The following is a 22,437-nucleotide window of genomic DNA, read 5'->3' as shown; positions in this document are numbered from 1 at the left end:
AGTGGAGACATGATAACATATTTAAAATATGCAAAAGTTTGTTATGAGAAGAGGATGGTGACTAATTGTTATCCACGCTCATCATGCTAAAGACAAGACTTATTAATGCAGTTGAGAAGAGCTTTCTAGCACAGGGACAATCAGCCCAGCAGCAGGTTATTTCCAGGTATTACATGTAATGCTGTCACAGGAAGCAATGTTGTTTGACAACATTTTTGTTAAGACAAACATCTGTCAAGATGAGGAGAGGTATACTTGATCCTCTCCAAAACTGGATAAACAGCTCAGGTGAACCTGTGTGAGATCCCATCCAGCCTTACGCCTCATGCTCAGCCACAGATACAAGGCACAGATCAGAGCTTTCATCAGAGACTCAATACCATGATACGCACGATTGTCATTTGCCTTGAGATGCTTGCCAAGAAGGATGGAGCCTGCAGAACAAGGGACGGACCTACCAACTCTGTTTAGCTAATTAATTCAATTGGCTAAAAGTACCAGAGAGCACCCGCTCAGTCACCACTACATGCTCTTTTACTTAACATGCTCGTGCTCAACCATACCTTTATATACTCTACCTTTGCTGCCAACAGCCCTTTTCAGTCTTATAAGGACTGATGCAGCATAATTAGGTATACACCACTGTGAGACCCATGGAGAAATGAGCTGAAGAGGCTTTAAAAGAAACAGGTAGGGCCAAGGCTGTAGTGATGCTTGGCAGGGACCAGGCTGGTAATGAAGGTGGTGACCTCAAGAAGGCAAACGGCAGGCAGAAGAAAAGGGGTGATGTGCCAAGGGCTTGTGCTGTGGAGGTTCCTGCTATGGAGGCACAGCCAGTAGCCGCTGGTGCTAAAACTCTTTTGGGTTAGGGTGGGTAAACTGTTATGCTGCACAAGGGTTCACCACAGGTTGGGAAAAGAAGATCAGAAATCCTAGTACAACAGGGAGAGGGGAGGACAGCGTTCATTTGGGGAACATCGGGGATGAGGCCCTTGAGTTTTGCCACCTTTAGAAGAGTCTGAGGAGTAAAGACCAGGGAAAACAGGGCATGAAAGGTCCTGTCCCCTCACAGAAGGGTAGCCCAAGCATGCAGACCCTTGGAGCGGCTTTGACCTGTACACTGGTGGATTCACAACAAGTCTCTTCCAACTAATATTATCAATTTTTTTTTTTCTTTTGTTAAGAAGTATAGAATTCAACTAAGTTGACAGGGATTTTCTAAAACAAACACACATGTAAGATGGCAAGTGGGGCTCATCGGTTCACAGAGGAAGAGGCTGCATGGCTACAAGGATGCTGGGGATGGAGTCTTCATCAGGGACTGTAGTGACAGGACAAGGGGTAATGGGTTCAAACTTAAACAGGGGAAATTTAGATTGGATATAGGGAAGAAATTCTTTACTGTTAGGGTGGTGAGGCACTGGAATGGGTTGCCCAGGGAGGTTGTGAATGCTCCATCCTTGGCGGTGTTCAAGGCCAGGCTGGATGAGGCCTTGGGTGACATGGTTTAGTGTGAGGTGTCCCTGCCCATGGCAGGGGGGTTGGAACTAGATGATCTTAAGGTCCTTTCCAACCCTAACTATTCTATGATTCTATGGCATTGTTTGGGTACCTGTGTGAAGGTACCTGCTGCGAAGTCCCTCTGTAGGCTTTTGCCCTGTACTACACACACCCTGTGCCTGACTACAGCATGTTTGGTATAAAGCACCCTGCCTTGATTTGAAGCCTTCCCAGCGAAGCAAATTCATTTTCTAAACTACAGTGTGCACAATCAGAGTGCAGAGTGAAACACTTCCACTTCTCTTGTCAGTGTTTTAAACAAAATTACCTATAAAACCAAAACACTCTCCATTAAAAATAAAATGAAATGGAGAGCAATGCAAACATAGTCAAATAATCTGCTGTTACACTTGATCACTTGTAAAGACCGGTAACGTACTCAGCACTCTGAAATTTTCTCCTTGCATGACAATGCAGACTACAGCTTTTACCCTGGGAAAATCAAATTCATGATGAGATACAAAAGGGAGAAAAAAAAGATGCAATAAGAGGTCAAGGTTCATGGAAGTTAATACTGCACTTCCCTTTGATCTCTGAAAAGCAAGGAAAAAGAAGGAATTTACAGAAAATCAGTAAACACAATACTCTAACCATCACCATAAAAGCCCTAATCTTATTCCTAACTTCACTGGTTTATTTTACAAATATCTTAGCATGAGAGCTTGAAAGATAAAACAGCACATTTGTATAACTAGCCATGATTCAAAAAAAATACAGCCTTTTTCATCATTGTACTTCAACTATTTCAAGTTAAAATCTTTGGACACAAAGTTAAGTACTGACTTAAGTGCCTTGAGAAATGAGATGATGGTGTGTGCAAGAGCTGAGTGGTTCTTGAATAAAGGGAACTTATGATCACAGGAAATACTACACTTTGTGGAAAGAGACAGGAAAATCCATCATGAAAGTCTATGTAAGTGCAGATCTATAAGCACACACAGAATGCTTATTCTGTGATACTCTAACCCTAGATAGGCTGATTTCAGCACAACTACCAGGAACTATCAAATATTTTGATTTAAAATCTGCTATACTTCCTAAGTGCAATTCCAGTGGGATTTACACTCACCTGCTGAGGAACAAAATTTGTGTCTTTGAAAACCTGTGCTTTTATACTGTGCTCTGTATCAAACTCAGGATGAACAGATGTCTCAAAGTAAGGGAATTATGAACTTGTGTAATCTCTGAGACTGAAATTATCATTTTATCTTTAGTACTGAAGGCCAGACCACCATGCCTTGTAACTGATTGCTTTTCATAGTTACACAACTATAAGCTAAAGAAACCTGATAAAGGTGGAAGTACTCATTTCCTGTGCTGAAAAATAGATTTTTCAAGAGCAAAGAATAAAATGGCACTTTCATATCCTGCGAAGCAAAAATAATCTATTACGGCATAGGAATCCTTCAGTGTCATGACACATTGATTTTTGGAGGTAACTAAAATGCAACTTTACTCTGCATAGCAACGTCCATACAAATCATGTCTTTGAGTCTTTTTTGTTTAAACAGTGCAGTAATTCAACAATACAGTTTCAAAGGTCACAAAAATAAAAGGAGATAAGGAATCAAATTAAGGATGTGTAGCTATTTACATCTATGTCCTGGCTGTCCAATAGGGACTTGAAAAGTGTTGTGAATTTCAGTCTGTTTAAAGGAGCCAAGCTAAATATTACACTGGACTAAAAGCATTCACACACCAGCAAGACTGTAATTAAAACTTCAAGGATCTTGGTGACAAGATATTTACTCAGACAATACCCAGGCTTATGAACACTCATTTGTAGGTATTAAAATATGGTTTAATACACATAAATAAAACATCACTGAAATGTGTCTCAGTTAAAAGCCTTGCAGCCTGGAAAATGTAACTGCTTTACAAAAACTTAATTAAAAGCCAAGGAAAGTATTGTATCTCACAATGCTAATGAAAAATCTGCCTTCTGCTCCTACGAAAAATGTGCAGTGCTGCTGAAAGCAGATGGGAAGAAGGAGAATCTCAGGGAATAATTTGTTAAAGATAATGCACAGAGCATTTCAGAGGACTAAACTTCCTTATGGAAACGCTTAGAAAGTCACCGAAGTTAACTCCATCAAGTAAGAACTCACAGGTGGGACGATATTTTCTGTGTACATTTCCCTAACTTTTAATATGAAACTTAGCGAAACCAACCCAGTTTCCTGAAATGACTTCTTTTTTTTTTGTCTTTAATTAGAGTGGCACTGCATGTTCTAGGCAGACAAGAATTTTTTCATTAGAAAAAAACCCAGATAATCTCACAGGCTTATGTACCCTGAACCAAAATATCAGGAAAACAGAAACCTGGGAAACAGAACCATAAACTCAACAAAAGGACAAACAAGTGGTGTTTTAACATATTAGACTTTAGAACTTGCCACTGCTTTATCAGTCATGCTTACTTCAAGTAAGCGAATAACCATTTACATAAGTGCTATTTTTAAACTTATCTTTCCATTTTCTACAATTGGCATTTACATTATTTTCTGTTTCTTCATACTTGCCTTATTTACCCTTTTTCATGTAGGCACTACTGCAACTATGCACTCATACGTGCTTAAATTTAAGCACATGAGAAATTCCAGTTATTTTGATCAGACTAGTCACATTTTAAGTGTGCTTTGCTGGATTAGTAAGGGGATCCTTAAATTTAACCATAAAAAGGAGTGGTTAAACAACATAATCAAGGGGGGAAGCAGGTCAATCTACTTTTCAAAGTAGACAAGAAATCAGAGACATTTATTATTAGTCAAGAGAGCTTTCAATTACATGCCATATTTAAGTAATAACTATTGCTTTCAGATGGTCACTACTGATGCACAAAGCAACCGTGTAATGAATAGCTACCAAAACAACATCCATCCCATCCACCATCAGTTTACACATAAGATAAAATGAAGAAACATACTATCTGCTCTGTAATATGAACTGGTTGTTAATTTTCTTAAATTCATTGACCTGTCCCCTGACAAGGAATGGCCTAATAATTTTGAAACTATCTTTACTAGAGAAGAAACTAATCTAATCATAAATGCTTCATTTTAACTAATATTTGAGCAGTATATTTTTCAATATTATTAACTTCATACATTCTTGAAATGATTATGGATGGGTACTGATCATGAGGTAGAGGTGACATCTTGGCTTCAGCTCCCTGGCCATTTGAGGGGTGCCTTCCTCACCTTCTTGGGAGGCTTGCTGAGCAGGATGAGCGTCTGCTCCCGACACCAGAGCTGATGGGCCTGTGCCCATCACTGCTACTGGAAATTATTGAGTGCTTCAAGCAGGAATTTGGGAAACAGGTGAGGCAGACATCTCACCAGTCCAGGAACAACTTCTATCATAACTAAGCCCTGCTCTTCACAGCAACCTCTGAGTTAATGTAAGTTAGTGTCTCTAGTTGTGTCGCCACTGAATATTTAAGATATGCTTTAGAATAACAAATTTTTGTTTGCGATATAGAACATGCCTGGAGCAACAATGGGGAACCACAATGCCCTGATAAACATGAAAAACTCCAGCAATACAGACTCTCTTCTGTGTCAGTTCCTTTCATACTTTCACATGCAAGCTCCAGTTTGCAGAATAACAGTGTAAAATAGGAACGTTTTCTAGAAGACGTACATAGAATCATAGAATAGTTAGGGTTGGAAAGGACCTTAAGATCATCTAGTTCCAACCCCCCTGCCATGGGCAGCCACACCTCACACTAAACCATGCCACACAAGGCCTCATCCAGCCTGGTCTTGAACACCGCCAAGGATGGAGCATTCACAACCTCCCTGGGCAACCCATTCCAGTGCCTCACCACCCTCTCAGTAAAGAATTTCTTCCCTATATCCAATCTAAATTTCCCCTGTTTAAGTTTTAACCCGTTACCCCTTGTCCTGTCACTACAGTCCCTGATGAAGACTCCATCCCCAGCATCCTTGTAGGCCCCCTTCAGATACTGGAAGGCTGCTATGAGGTCTCCACGCAGCCTTCTCTTCTCCAGGCTGAACAGCCCCAACTTTCTCAGCCTATCTTCATAGGGGAGGTGCTCCAGTCCCCTGATCATCCTCGTGGCCCTCCTCTGGACTTGTTCCAACAGTTCCATGTCCTTTTCATGTTGAGGACACCAGAACTGCACACAGTACTCCAAGTGAGGTCTCACAAGAGCAGAGTAGAGGGGCAGGATCACCTCCTTCGACCTGCTGGTCATGCTCCTCTTGATGCAGCCCAGGATACGGTTGGCTTTCTGGGCTGCGAGCACACACTTCCAGGTAACCCCTGGCTTTCAGCACGGAAGTGTGACAATGACAACAGCTTCCTTATTCGCAGGGATGCTCTGGTGGAAGTTTAAGCATAGTTCCTGCTCTCAAAATCTCATCCCTTTCCTAACCAGTAAAAAGTTTGCCATGTTGGAGACTGAGAATTGAAAATAACAGTAAGTAATTTTGTTGACTTCTTCCAAATGAGACTATGATTTCTCCTGGGTCTGTCTGTCAGATTTTCAGAAGTGTCTTAAAGGAAAGATAGGAATGCTGTAAAATAAAATGAGAAGCAGCAGCTTTATCAAAGTTTGCCAGGAGAGCTGTTTCTCAGGGGGACAGGTCTGAGATTTTGTTTCAAAGAAACTCATTTTGGAAACATCACCTTGCTGGGGCTTTGTTACAGGTCGATGAGCAACAGCAGGGTGGGTGGCTCATAATGCAATGACACGAGCACGCAAAAAAGAAGTATTCTCTCAATACTTCAAATATCTTTAAGAAAGCTGACCTTTGGAAACCGATACTATTTACTGTGCAGTACACCCTCCCCTGGAAAACCCCAGGGAAAGCTTGCGCTTTGCTCTAGAAGGAATGAGAACTTTCCGCACCTGCATTTACTTGACCAACAGAGAGATGGAAATGACTTCCTCGTTTCTTCCTGCCCCACCGCTACGACAACTTGTGCTTTCCCAGGACAACCCATGTACCAAACACTGTGGACAGAGCTGCTAAGCAATTATGTCCACAGCATGGGCACATGGAGAAGGAAAGCACCCACTGGGCTTCATGTCCCCTTCCTGGTGCTGTGGCCTGACATGGAAGCCTGGGAACCTCAAGTCTAGCATTGACGGTGGCAGTGCAAAACATGGAAAAGTAAAATTACTTTCAGATAGACTGTTTAAGTTGAAATTATTTTAGTTTTACTTTTAAGCTATTTAAATCAGTAAGAAGTGAAGAGTATTTTGATAATTTATTTAATCTTGCTCTCAATTTTTTCCCGTAGCTCGGTCTACTTTAACTAAAACAACCACCTAAACATACTGATTTGGAATTAAATAGAGCTGTTATACTTTTTGCTGTGAGAATGTAGTATATTGACATAAATTTGTTTAGCAATTATATAATTCAATACATATTCAAGTCTTGATTTCTTACATCTAAGAGAACTATAAATATTATGTATCTTATTTTCAAGGTGATAAGTTTGAGTTATTTTTGATTCTCACCTTTTGACTCTATGTACAGTCATTATTTGTAAACAATATTTGAAGACCTAATCAAATTTCCATTTGTTTTGTAGTCACCTATGCAATGAAATTTGTCTCTTGCTTTTCATAGGTAACAACAGTTTTTGTGGGTATGTCCCTACATATTCCTTCATCTGCCGTGCAAACAAAGTGACTGTACTAAAGCCCATCGATCTCCTTACTCCCCGGACTCCACTGTGAAGAATAGCCTTTATGCTCTGCTGTTACACGTTGCTGCAGTGCTTCTCCACCCAAGCTGTCTTTGAAGCCATCCCTGTTGCCACCTCTCCAGTTGCTGCTCACTAAGCATTCAAATGCTGCTTCTCTTCTGTCTCCACAGGAGCAGGACAGCCTGATTTAGAAAATCTGGAAGCCAAGAGACTTCTCCTTCTCTCTGCTACAAAAGGAGTGCAGAAGCAGAGCTCTTGACAGGAGAAAGGGACCACATGAGATTTTACTGTATCAACATGCCCTCAGGAACACAGTGGCCAAATGGCAACAGAGTAGAAGAATCCAAGACAGACAAGCAACAATATGAGGTCGAGAATGACACGGCTGCTACCCTTGGCTCCACGCAGGGAGACCTGCCCAGATGTGTGCACTGGTCCTACTGTACCATCCTGATAAAGATAATTCTAGCAGCAATCAAATAATATAACCTCTATTGAATCAAATATAGGTATTGCTCTGTGGAAAGTACACTTGGCACCTCCTTCACACAACTGATTCTAACAAGAGGAAAAGGACTTACAGAAGTTCCCTTCTTTCCTGATACAAATAAAACTGCAAAAGTTCTTCCTTCCTACTGTTTATGACAAAAATCAACTAACACGGATTTTTTAAGCAACAGTTCTAAAAAAACCCTTGTTGAATCTGTATTTGACAAGACTTCATGCCCATGTAAAAACTGAAAGTGTAGTTATACTCTAAAAGCCCAGTTGTACACCCAGATTCTTCTTTACTTGTGTCGTAGTTTAAGCCCAGCACTGCACCAGCCACTAGGAAGGAGAAAAAAAACCTGCCACAGCTGAACCCAAGACCATTTCCTTCCTTCAATTCACAGTAAAGAACATATTTTAATCATACTCAGCAGCTGTAGGCAATACTACAATCACATTGATCTTGAACAGAGTAAGAAGATATTCATGGTAGTATGGAGGAAAAACACAGAAAGAATGAGAACTTCAGAGAAGAACCACAAAAGATATTAATAAAGAGATGAATAAGAAATCAGTCACTCACAACAAAGGCTATCATATTAAAATCTCTACTTTTCTGGCATTTCTTTTCACATTTCAACACTGTAAGAGTAAACCTGTGGGTTGCTCTTGATGAACTGAGTACAAAGCACTGTGAAAAAAACGAAATAAAAAATCCAGCTACTATTCCAATGTATTAAAGGTAACACTAGATTAAGGAAACAGATGTAGGTGCAACACTCTCATGAAGGCAAATCTCAGCTGGCCCACACTGTACTCAAACTAATTTTAGTACAAATGAGATTAAGATTTTAGTAAAGCAAAGCAGACCTCAAATCACTTGCTTTTTTAGGTGCCAACCTCTTTTCATCACCCCTCCTCCCAGGCATTTCAAGCCACTAAAAATGAGACTAACAGTAAGTCGGTACAATGTTACACTTCAAACCTATTGTACTTGCAATTAGGCACTGCATTTCCCTGCAGAACCCATGTTGTTGTGTAAGAACAGCCCCTGAGTTAAAGACATCACAGACTTTAGCTACCTTACTTGCATCTGAGCATTCTTTGAGGCAGAAATGGTGTTTATCTGGGAAAAAAAAAACCAAGAAGTGCCGGCATTATATACATAATGAGCTGCCTAAGTCACTGTTTTCCAGTCTGTGCATCCCAGATGCCAATGGACCATGGTGTAGAGTCAGGAAAGAACTGCCTAAGAAAGCAAACCCCACCACAAGTAGGCTGAAACTTGCTCTTTGATATTAAAGTGATAACTAACATTAAAACATTTTGAGGGATCTCAGCAGGCTGAAGAAACTTCAATACTTGAGTCTATACCAGTTATCTAGAGATGATTTGACATTTTCCTACCTCTACAAGGACAATCAGCGTGAGGGGAGAGGGGGGGGAAGGGGGAGTGAGAGGAAGAACATAAGACAATATCTGTAAATCCATAAGAAAAGGCTTTTAGGACAACTGCAGGTTTTTGGTTTCTGTTTTCACCTAAGAGCTACAAAAATACGACTCAACAGGAATGATGAAATATTTTTCTTACAAGTAATAATACAAGAATTTTTCTTAAAGCTTTGACATCCAAAGTAAGACATTTAATTACAGTGTAACTCAGCTAGAAATAAGCTTGGTCTGCTATAAATAAACAAAAATCAAGTTGCATTTGATGCAAAGATCTTGATTCCAGCAAGATACTGGAAAAACAAGATGCTTTTGAAAAACAGTTGCAAATAGGAGAAATTATAAAGCAGAAACATGTTAACAGGAAATTGATCTAATGAGTATATTTCAGTGCTTTATGGCAGGCTAACTCATAGAATTAGGCACTTACTCTAACAAGCAAGCATTAGAAACTCAGCCAGACATAAGAGCAAAATCAAATACAGGATAAAAGTGCTTAACTGAGGGACAAAAAAATCCTTCAAAGTGGTGTTATGAAAGTGTATCACACTGATGATAAATGTATATTAAGGTTCATATTGTGAAACTAAACTAAAGATTGTTTCTTCCTTCCTTCCCCTCAGATAATTCTCATGGAAATTAAACTAGGGAGGGCCACTTAAGTGCCATAGCCGTATGGTCCTACATGTTAAACTTAGTAAGACTCCTCTTATGTCTTAGAAAATAGTACCTGTGATGTATTTTACAATAAGATATGAAATTACACATAAAACACACTCATTTTCAATATACTAAAAATATTGAGTAAGTTATTATTAAATACTAATACACAGATAAATGGTTTTCATGTTGTATGATAAATTAACTATTGCAATACATTCACTGTTAAAGCAGAGCACCTGAAGGCAATGACTGCATTTAGAAATCTTTCAGATGAGTGTAGTAAAATAAATAGGATTCATTTTGATCAACTTTGTAAGCAGTTAAAGCCAAAGATCTGTATTATTCATTAGACTTCATTGCATAAACGACCAAACCACCATGCAAAAGAATTTTAAAGCATTCATAATATTTCTCACAAGATTGATGTTAGAGTCTGGTTTATAGCTGAAAATGGAAGATTACAGCTACTTTCCCATTTCTGAACTGTTGCAATTGGTAGGATATGCACATGGACATCAAAACTGAGATATAAATGGGACTCCACAGACAAGCGCTACAGCAGTTCTCACTCTCAAGGAACAGTGAGACACCTGCAAGCCCTGCCAGGAGGCAGGAGATGACTGCCAGGAAAAAGGGAATCCCTGTCAGAAAGAGAGGATTTGAAGGCAGCCTGTCATTGGGAGCTGCTGATCTCCTCTGGAGTAGTACTTCATCGCCTCTGTCAGCACACCGACTTCCTACACAGTTGATAATAAGACAACACAAGCAGTCTAAAAATGATGGAAATACCTACCTACTGAAACATATCTCTCACCAGTCACACTATCCACACATATCGAAAACATATGAACAAATTTACAACATTCCTATCTGGAAACAAGTTCTATCAGTATTTCAGTGGTTAGAACACTCCTACAATCCTGTCCAGAGAAGGATCAGATGAATTATTCTAAATACATGCAAGCCTATAAAAGTTACTCTACAAAGAAAACCAGTATCATTAAGGGTCTATGTAAATATATCAGATTAATTTACAAAAGATGATAGGATCAAAACTGCCCTACTACAAGCTGTGATAAATCTACAAAGCTACAAATCCTAACCCCCACCACTAGAGCAGATGGGTTTACGTAAAAGTTTTTTATGCAGTTCTTTCTAGAGGCATACTTGGCTGATCCCCTTCCAGCCATGATACACTACACTGTTAAAAAGAGCACTCAACAGAATAAAACTTACTAAATGGTAGTTAAATAAAGCATTTCTACATGCCAAAAAAAAAAAAAATATTCTAAAGATAACAAAAAGCAGATTTCCTCAGCTACATTTATTAACTGAGATCTCCTGACCATGCTTCTCTGATGTATACAATAAAAGCATTTCAGGGTCAAGCAAAGCAGAAACACTCTTACAAAAAGGAGCCAAGGACATAAAAGGACACAAACTTTCAAAAGTTATCCAAGTCCTTGAGCTATTTTGTAATAGGCCAGATTAGGTAGAAATTGAGAATTAGCAGGCAAGGCTTGCTGATGGGAGTGGGGTGGAAGAGCGGCAGCCATCAGCAGAGCCTGTGCATGCTAATGCAGTTTAGTAACAGGAATGGTTTTGCTATGGTCAGTCAAAAAAAAAAAAAAAAACCATCTGCTTCCACAGACTTTTCTCATAAAACATCACAGTGATAAACAACCATAATTCACCAGCATTCTTTAAAGTAGGCTTTGATGTGTGAAAATGATGACTGTGTAATCCCTATTAATTACAGCAGGTGTTTAAAGGCCAGGTGAGTAGGAACTTGTACATTACCCTGAGCCTAGCATACAATACAGGGGACGAACTACCCTCAGTTAACGTGTACACACATGAATCAGACGGAAAACAGTGCGCTAAAGCACAACAGTGAATTATTTTGAGAATCATATTCAAATCTCATGGTAGCTCACCTGAATAGGACTTAAGAGGACAGCTACCTGGTTTCCACATGTCAGCACCACAGTGGACTGTGAAGAAACAGCCACGACTACGTATGTTCTGTGCACCCTCTGCTGGTTTCACAGCAGCAAGCAACCACGGCTCAGGAAAGACATGTAAGAAAATAGAAGCAAAATCCAGGGAAGAAAAGCCATCTTCACTGCAAGCAACAGTAAAAAGAGATACCAAAATTACTTTCAAAAATTAAAAGAAATTAGTATTTGCAAAAACATCTTATTTTGAAATTACAAAAAGAAAATTAATTATTGGGTAGCACCCCTTGCTCAAAGATACTCAGTACAGATTGCAAATTACTGGCCCTATGTTTGTATTGTAGCTTATTAGTTGCTTAAGTCTACTTGAGTTTTTCCAAAAGACTTTTAAGTAAGCATTTGGTCAGATTTCAGTATCCTGTGCTTTTTCAAGAGAACAACTCAAATAGACTAATCTTACAGATCTTAGCAAAGAAACTGAAGTCAGTGATGACTTTTTTTTTTTTAGAAGTAAGCCACATATTCTCCTACCAGCTATTTCAGCTGCTTTTCATTACAGTTTCTGTCAAAATAAGAAAGAAACCCTACTCTCATAAATACAGGATTCAGCATTTCTTACTTTCAGAATCACTTTTTTGCCTTTAACATAGCTTTTACTACCCTCATGTCTGTCCTTAGTTTACAAGACTCCTCTGGACTGTTCACAGGTTAAACACAGTCTCCATGGTCTGTAAAGCTGACATAACCCAAAGTCTTGCATGTTTGAAATTACCAAAACTTAAATCAAAACAAAATGCTGAAGTATTAACCCTCAACAGAACCCAGCTAGTTAGGCACTAATTCCACTTTATAACTGAGTGAAAATACGCATAGACCCCAGTAACCTGACAAATCCTTTAATTTCACAATTCTTCAAATCCACAGTAAACTCCCTTTGGTCGCTGCTGATACATTAAGCGCATATTTAATCAGTACTAAAACACTAAAGAAAGGAATATAAAATCTCAAGTTTGTTGAATCACTAACAAAATCTAAAAGTGCTCAGAAAATGTTTTAGAGCATGCAACATTTAACACCTTTCTGAGAGGAGCTTCTATAATTGTCACAAAACCAGGATCTCTTGATAGAAAAATCTCATGGTGCTCTGTCACTGACAGCTCGTTACCATTTGATGGATTTGATTATGAAAGTGCTAATCATTTTAGAGTGCAGAATAAAATATTACATTGTTAACCAAGGGTAAGGTGACTGAGTTTCAAAGCTCTCTCCTGTTCTTGCACACAACTCACTCCTCAGTCCTGCTAGAACAGATTTCCTAGTTCCTGTGCTATTCTATTGTTGCTTGGCTACTCATTTTTACATCCTCTTCTCACTCCATTGTGTTATGATATATTCAGATAGAAATAAATGCAGAAAAATTTTTTGCTTGAGAAGAAAGTTAATAAACTACCACTAATTACTTTTTTTGGGAGCACACTGTACATAGAACCAGTATACAGGGGTGCAGCATATAAGGAATAAATGATAAAAGGTGAAAGAATAGAAACTGATTCAAATTCTTTTTATACTGCAGTCTGTACAACCAGAACACATGCATTTGTTTACAGAAATACTGTGATCCAAGATTTACCTGTCACCTGAAAACAACAAACTTAATTGCCATTAAGTGGTGTAGAGTATGAGATTCTGACTATATTAATTACTTCCGTGAGCAGGGGATATGCAACTCCTCTCACCACTGTTGTATTCATCTAGCTTTATTTTATGCAGGAGAGAATTAAACAGGAAATCATAAAAGGTTTACATGCAAACAGCAGTAATGATTTTTTTCTAAAGGAGACAGAAAAGGCACATAGGGAACAGAGCGCTTGCCTCATGTCATAGACAAGACTTGGCAATATCCAGTATCTGTGTACTTCACGGGTAATAGTAGGACTTAGAGCTTTGCTTGGTGTTTCAAGTGTTCAGAACAAGTACGTCAGAATTGGCCATGCTTCACGAAAGGGATAGCCAGCTGCTGGCCTTGTAGTTCATTTAAGGTCCCTGAGCCCCAGTGCAGATGATAGCTTAGCTAGGGGAGCAGCTGCTCATTCTCATCTTCCTATATCCACATGCTTGCTGCAAAGAGGGGTTCAAAACCTGGATAAGGAGTCCTAGCAAGACAGGCTCACTTTTTTTGCATGTTCCAGCAGCTTCTCCTCAACAAAGTTGCAAGTATCTTTTTTGGACACACTGGATGTTCCCTTTTCAGAACATAGGCTGCATAGCTGGCTGGACACTACTCCCTTCTGTTGGTGGGAAAAGGATAAAAGAATAGCAAGAGTATATGAAACTTGTTTCTTTAAAAGCCATCAAAGCTTCACTTTCAGATTGAAGACACTGGAAACCATGCTATAATGCTCAGCTTTGAAATGCTTACTGCAAAGAGCTTTTGTCAAAGACAAGAAATGAGAGTAAAAATACAAATTGGGGAACTATTCTGTCACTCCAGGAGAGATTTTGTGCCGTATGAAAATCCACCAAATTTTCTATTTCAGACTCTTTAGAAATGGAGAACAGTGGCATCAGCAGTATTCAAAAGGACACTGAAGAAAACTTAGGAACATTTTGTTTAGGACCAGTGATGATGATGATGATTGGCACTTCTGTGCCAATTGTTACCAAGCATGGTCAGGACAACACAAGGAATGGAAAAGCAAATGCAAGTGAATGGTATATTTGAGATATCCACCTACTGCTGGAATTTCAGAAGATCAGAACCCTGGAAAGTTTCAGAATTTAACCCATGACCTTTTCCCAGAAAACGAGACCTAGAAGTAGGCATCGCATACCTACAATATCCTCAGACACAATTCTGTTTCAAAACAGCACCTACAGTGGTTTAACCATCTTTAACTTTCTTGCTCGTCGCAGGGTTCAAGTAGAGCATCTCGTTAACAAATCTGACTTCCCAGCAACGATTAACTTGACAAACACTTTAAATACTTCGATTTATAAACCATGTGACAAAGTTCAGCATAAAAAGACTATTCTGCTGCCTGCTATAATAATACCATTATCGTGGCTCAGACAGAAAACCTTGATCCTCAGGTGAGGATGAGCCTTGTATCTACATGGCTTAAGCCCAGTGCACTCTTGAGGTCTCCACCTGTGCACACATAAGGCACAGTGATTTGTCTCAAGCTGTTCTCACTTCCTGCTTTACCTCATAGCCTGAGATGAAAAGTTGTGGTAGATGTTTACTCTAGCCAAATGCCAAAATGAAGGCTTTGTCTGTCACAGTCCACCTGAACACTATTTTCTAGAGACTGAAAGTTTCATATTCTTGAACCTTTCATATGTACACAGGAATATTTTATTTCATTTTAGCTACTAAAAAAGTAAGATCCTACCAATTGCATAGTGTAGAACTTGGTGTAAGCAACCCAATGTTTTATAGCAAGCTAGATTTATAAACCTAACTTAGTATCTAATATTTAAATATACACCTGATTTTCAGAGATGATGTGCACTTAAATCTACACATGAACACACCCATGTCTAACTCTGAGTCCTTTGACACAGCAGGAGTGGAAGCCAAAACAGATGCAGGGGCTGAAGGCACACCATGAGTGTAACATGTACAGCAAGAGGAAAAGTTCATACTGTACTCTGTGTTTCCCTTTCTATGGTGCAGACAGGAAATGCTGCAGCTAAGCTTTCCAGAAGCTTCTATTAAATGTGTATGTACACAAGCATCAATCATTCAACAATAATAAATTCTAATGTATTGTGCATCTTGTGGTATGTAGCTCAAATCAATGCTAGACAATTACTGTAAGACAAGATATATCATTTCAAAGATGTATAATAAGATGCTTAATAGGTCTCAGTTTTGGAAAGATGAATGAGACAGAACAACAGTGAAATTTTTTAGAAGGACCTCTAAGAAGACATAATTTTCAAATAGATGACTTTTAAAAAAAGGCCAATAAGATGGTAAGACAAACTATGTGTTAAAACCTTTCCAGTTCTCTAGCAAACTTTCCTTGGGTCTTGTTTTCTTACCCATAAAGTGCTAGAAATGTTTAGAAAATTGGTTTCAAACTTCTTCCTTTTTGATTTGTGTTTGCTTGCTTTTCTGTATCAACATGAGATACAAATTGATTCTCAAAGTTGGAAAACTTAAATTCATACTTTTCAGACAATTTCTTGGTTAAATTACTTCACTGTGAATAAGAAAGATTAAAACATCTAGTGACGAGGTAAGGAACAGAGAAGGGGAATGCAAAACCCTGGCATTCCCTAGTGTGCAAGTGTTGCATGGGACAGCTCCTGAGGTCACTCGTAACTTGTGCATGACTTTCCACGTTGAGTATCAGAGACAGAATAAAGTACTAGGTGGTGTGAAAAATGCCGTTTTAGTTATGTTCTTGAAGATGCTGGAACCAGACTATCATGACAAAAATATATGATTTTGGATAAAAGTTTTATTTCTTTTTTTACATGTCATCCATTCTTATTTCTATTCTGGTTAATACAGAAATGTAAGAACTTTTCATTGGAGAAGGAAATTTATTGAAGAGAGTTAGGCAGCACATTCTAAAATGAAGTAAGAAAACTTTATTAACCTAGTGCATTTATTTTTCTTTAAATCATTCGAAGAAAAAGGCTATTTAAATAAAACACAACCTTTCAAAAAATGCAGTAAACAAATGGGGTAAAGAAATCTAGAAGACATAATGGATCCTAAAAAAAGAACAGTGATCATCTATTACAGGGCTGCTCTACGTGATGCAGTGAAAAGATCTACTTAAGAGAGTATGATCATCTGGGGAGAACTAGAAGATAAAACCAATGCCCTTGACTAGCTTTAATTTGCTTACTTTCTTTCACTCCATGAATTTCCTTCCTTGCACAGGACAAGTGTAGCACTTGCCATTTTTTTTCAGACATTTTGTACAATTTATTCCATCATACTCACAGAATCTCAAAACCATCTTTATTAGGGCTGCCTGCTCATAAATACTTACACAGGGAAATGGATTTGAAAGATAAAAAGTTATCCCCTAGAAGGTTTTGGGCTTAAAAAGCAGAAGAAAATCCATGAAACTAGAACCAGATAATCTTCTACCACCTGCTTTTCTAAAGGCCGCTGAAGAAGAAAGCAGAGACATGCAAGAAAAAGCATTTGAAATTCTGGATCCCCTGAAGCTAATAGCAGTGTCCCATTAGTAAATGAGTGAGGTTGTATACCACAAATTGGTTTAGTAGTAAGACTGAAGCAGCATTATTTTAAGGTCTCTAGAAACAACATGAAAGGTAATATGATTTTCTTGATGGAAATTATTACATTTTCTAAAGATAGCAGAAAGCAAATGATACTGTAAGCTAGGACTTTCCAAACTAGAATACTATTATGAAGTGCACCCTTTTAACTACTGAGATGCTTAAAAGAAAATGGTATCTCTATACCAAACAGACATTCCTCAATAACTATGTCTCAGATTGATGGTTCACACAATTTAGTAATTTCCTCTTTTGATTTCTCTGACGGTTTTGCCCCAAACATCATTCCTAACTTCTCAATAGCTGTCTATATTACAGTGATGTAATACATACGATGTACTACATATTAGACAAAATACATATGCATTCATCAGAATAATCTCTAGTCAACATTCAGAGTGGAACCCTGAACAAGGTCAATATTTGGTTTGGGAGATAAACAAGGAATTAAAAAAATCTTGGCTCTTACACTAACACCTCAGTTCAGCACATTCCTTGCAAGTGAGATAGTTCTTTATCATACTCTTATCTAGATTTGGCAGGTAAACTTAAAAATACCCAAATAGGTATATTAACATTTGTATCACCTTACTTCTTACCATCTTACAAATATATTTAGACCATCCTGGTTTTGGTTTGGTTTGGTTTTTTTTTTTTGGTTAGTTGGTTTGGGTTTTTGTTGTATTAGTTTAGCTGTTGTTGTTCTTGGGGATTTTTTGTTTGTTTTGTTTTAATTCAGGTACGAGTAACATTAAGAAAAATTCTCAGGACTAACTACGTAAAATCTTTGGATGCTTGCTTGTTAATTCATGAATATTTAATCAGAATGCGTGAAATAACTTTTATTAAAATCTGAAAAAAGGAAGGTTTATTTTTGCTTTATAACTGAGGTTTTACCCAATTTCCAATTAGACTAACAAGCTATTGCCTCTGAAACAACATTACCTATTCACATTTTACATATGGATCCAATCTGTACCGCATTTTTGGTGTCTGCTCGAACTTGCTATTTCACATCACTTTCCTGATTGCCACAATTTTCCTGTTTTCTGACTATGCAGTGAGGATTGCAGGTGTAAAGCATGCATAAAGTGTACACACAGAAATTGCAGACAGCATGTACACAAAACTTAAAGACTACATTTCAGTATTTTGTATTACATATTTATCCTAATAACTTCAAGGGTTTACATTCTAATAAAAATAAGGGGTGCCTCATTTTATCAATTCATAATTGTTACAGCCCATCATGTTCATACTTTTAATGTGATGAATTTTTCAAATCAACATGAAATTTGAAAAGATGTCATTATTTTGCTTTCAATAAATAAAAACATTCCAAATTAATAAGCATTTCAATCTGCTTTCAGTATTTTAATCACGGATAGCTTGAAAAATAAGGTTCTCAACACTGAATCACCTATATTCTTAGTCATACTGTACAGGAAAAAATTTAAGGCACTTAAGTTTTAAAACTTTAAAACTACATTTATAACTTTAAAACTACATTTAAAACTTAAAATGGCATTTCACTGCATTGCTGAATGAGATCTGATTACCTCAGAAACAGCATAACTCTAAAGTAATTTTTTCCCTTGACCAACTAAAGAGACAATCATAGAGCTTACTTTGAGTAGATAAAGGCTCATACAATTTTAGGAAGGACTTCAAACACCAAGATTACTTCTACTTAATTCCTGGTGTTACCAAGAAAAAAAAGCTACACTTCTTATTTTCCCAGATGTAATTATAATTCAGGGTGGAAGTGACATTCAGATCCAAAGTCCCTGCATCTATGGTGTATGTGAATCCCACCAATCTACATCTGAGTTAACAATTCTGTATCCACTTGATACTCTTCACCTTTTAAGGATTTTTTTGCACTGGCTTGTATATGATTGTATCACTCCAACACAATTCTAATGCTCCAGTATACAAATCAATATGACTGCGTAGTTTACCTTAGTTTTAGAAACACAACAAGTCATCTACCTCTAAGAATTTCACATTTTTTCTGCATTTCAACACAAAGCTTAATACACGCTAATGTGGACACATATCCGCTGTAACACAGATCATTTAGGAGGAAATGATGTAACACATAATTATGTAACACATAATCATTTAGGAGGAAAGTTGCCATATTAAAGCATTAAATCAGGAAGGAAAAAATGTTCATCTAAACCAATCTACTCTCTGACCAGTTTTGTTTGGTTTAGGGTTTTTTTGTAAAGCACAAAAAGAGTCTCTTGTCTGAGGGCACTAGTATGATTTCATCTGATAAGAAAAGAAAATTTAAAATTAGTGAGTTAACTTAAAAGAGAAAACTGACGAAGTACAGAATAACACTAGTAAACCAGTGGCACCGCTAATATCACTGTTACTATGTAAGTACTGAACCATGCATTTTAAACTTCTCAAAAAGAGAAAATACATTCATCTTAAACTGCACAACATATCCTAACAACCGGTTTATTTTAAGATTTTTAAGAGTGCTCAGACCACTAGCTCCTCCACTCCTCCAATCTTTGGCAGCAGAGGATCTAAAAGAGACTAAGATCAGGATATTCAAAGAGACTACCCTTTTTCATCAGGTCTGTGTAACATAGAAAGGAATATGAGAATTATGGCAATTATAATTTTACAGCTTGCCCACTTCAAAAGAAACCTTAACAGATTTTCGTGCCATCCCATCACTGACATGAATCATTTTTCAGATCCTATCCACCCTTCCTGGAAGTTATTACTCCTAAAGAGATGTAATAAATTCTCTTTTTAGTAGTTCTACTTGACTTTTCCTCACTATGAAATAGGCACACGTTACTAAAATTAAAAATGTTTGAGTACTCAAAGAACTTGTACAGGCTAAGTGGAGCGAATAATGTCACCAGGAAGACCCTTCAAGGAGAAACATAAGACTAGTTACAATTAAGAAAGTCCTGCACTATGATATTCTCTTTGCCACTGTAAAGTTTCTGTTGATGTGAACGAACATAGTACAGCAACATGGCAGAAATAAGCTTTTATCATTTTTGTTCAAATAAACAGCTTCAAATTTAAAAAAGTATCCTGCCTTTACGACTTTTAGATCAATCTCTCATCTACACATGTCAATGGCCTCACAGTACATGCTTACTTGTGAAAGCTCAGCACCTGAAAGGAAATCGTGACTAATGTAAAATTCGAAGAATAAACAATAGCTGTCAACAGGGGGAAAAAAAGATCTTTTCATTACCTGAATTAACAACAAAAATTGTCCTAGTTACTCCTGATGACTCCTGATACTCTGAATACGTTTTTAAATTATATTTGCTCAACTCCCTTTATCAAGAGACAAAATAAGTCCCCTTAGTATTATCTTAAGTTTACACTACTGAAAATACAAAGAATTATATTTGCTATCCATTTTTACCAGCTTAAAATCAAATAACCCAAAGATTTGAGTTAGAGGAACATGAACTAAGAAAATGCATACTTTTGAGTGTTGACCAACATAAAGTATCCTTGCATGCCATCAAAACCGCTGTCATTGTATTTTGAGAGTTCTGCAATAAATTGGATTATTTTATAAATACCTTCTACAGACAGTTTATTTGATAATTTTCCAACTGTGCTTAAGTAATGCCTGTGCATACCACACTACAGGCTTGATTATAGAGTTCCCGTCTTGCCTTATTCAGGGTAAGAGTACCTTGACTTCATAAATAGTCGCTTAAATCACTGAAATGGCTTGAAGAATGGTACGGTACTCTACTTAAGCAAAGGAATCTAACAGAATCTACTCCCTTGAGTTTGTAATAACAACATGAAGCACCACAAATAAAAATGAAAGTGTACCAATATTTCACAGAAAAAGGCTTCAGCAAAGAAATCATGTCCTTAGAGGAAATGAAGGCTATGTTTCGTCTTTGTAATCTTTAGGGATGTAGCATTCTACTCAAATACAGTATGGTGTAAGGTCAGAATCACAGGCTGTTTAAAAAGGTAATAAATACATCAAACAAGTTACTAATGCATAAGTTTTTCAAGTAAATGTGTATGCCTAAATATATTGTATTGCCTATAAAGCTACCTGAAACATTTGTCAATATGTGTGTTACTTATGCAAATAGTAGATCAGCTTTCTTCTGCTGCTAGAATTGACACCTTTCATCACTAGAGCAAGCTTTAACAGGCATAAGCCAGAACTGCTACCCAAATCTCTGGCCCCCAACTTCTTTCAGTCCCAATCTCACTCTTTCCTTTGCATTAACAAAAATTCCATGACACTGCAGTGAACCACATCAAAGAACTGATCTGGATCACAGGACAGCTGCTTTCAGTGCATGTGGTGGTTTATGATTGCTTAACTTACAAAACTAAGTCCCTTCCAAATTTCTGAATATGGCTATTCTGGTCATATTTGCACACTACATTAATAAAATAAGAAATTAAAAAGTTCTAGCTGTAAACACAATGCAACTGAAGACTGTACAACAAATTTTTATTCTACAAAAATAAAATACTTATTAGAAATTGATGGTGTAACACATATGTACAGTAGCCAATTTATTAATGCTTAAAAGATATTAACAAAGATGAAAAAATCAGCAAATCATACATCGTTTTATATCACTACCAATCAAATTGTATAACATCTCTCACCTGGTAATTTACCTAAAGCTTCATACTATGAGCAATTTAGCATGCTGCCAGTCCCAGTTTAGAAGAAGAAAAACAGATTAACTTTCAGTTTTAAAGAGGCAATTAACAAAATGTTTGAAAAGTAAAAGCTACTGCCAATATGTGTTTGATTCTGAGTATTTATGTGGTCTATGACTTGAGCCTTTTGAAACTGCACATATTAAAATAAAATCCCTTAAGATCATAGAATATCCTCATGGCTATTTTGCGCGTTTGGACTTTCACACAACCATCTCCACCTGACCAGACTACTACCAGTAAGTGGTGCAGCAGCATCACTCAAGTTCTTTGAACCAGTGTCTGCCCATGAAGGTACTTTTACCTTAAACATTGCTCATCTCATCTCCTGAGACATGTTCCAGTAATAAACACATCAGCAAGGTCTATTAAAAAGCAATAGTTATTTAATGCATACCTTGCTACATCCTAATTACTACTACTTGCACAGTAGATAAAGAATCATTCATTAAAGTCCACACTTTCAAAGGGCTCCCTTCATTAAGCTGACAGTTTGTTTACTATCCAGAATAAAAAGCCCCTGTAATTGAAAGAATGAATCATGACACAGCATGAAAAAATACCCTACCTCCCAGAGGAAGAGGACAACACAGGCATGCGTAACTTGCTTCTACGTTCAAAGGCATGCTTATGACACGTGACATTCTCATACTTTCATCCCTTT

At 37.6% G+C, this 22,437-nt stretch overlaps 1 protein-coding gene across 8 annotated transcripts in view; it reads right to left on the bottom strand.

Annotated features, from left to right (window-relative positions):
- Positions 1–22,437, bottom strand: part of SCAF8 (SR-related CTD associated factor 8) — a 106,945-nt gene that overhangs the window by 26,636 nt on the left and 57,872 nt on the right. For 2 of the 8 annotated variants that reach the window (XR_013956618.1, XR_013956619.1), the window contains exon 20: positions 22,342–22,433. The exons of 3 other annotated variants lie outside the window; for them this stretch is intronic. The gene's annotated coding sequence lies outside the window, so the exon portion shown is untranslated. Of the gene's footprint in view, positions 1–10,764; positions 11,972–21,538; positions 22,434–22,437 lie in introns of those variants that run through there. 3 more of the 8 variants (XR_013956620.1, XM_080615671.1, XM_080615665.1) reach the window with 3 other exon arrangements.

This window comes from Psittacula echo (genome assembly GCF_963264785.1).
Source record: "Psittacula echo genome assembly, chromosome: 4".
Taxonomy (NCBI): domain Eukaryota; kingdom Metazoa; phylum Chordata; class Aves; order Psittaciformes; family Psittacidae; genus Psittacula; species Psittacula echo.
The sequence above is the reverse complement of the archived record's forward strand: the minus strand, read 5'-3'. Positions and strand labels throughout refer to the sequence as shown.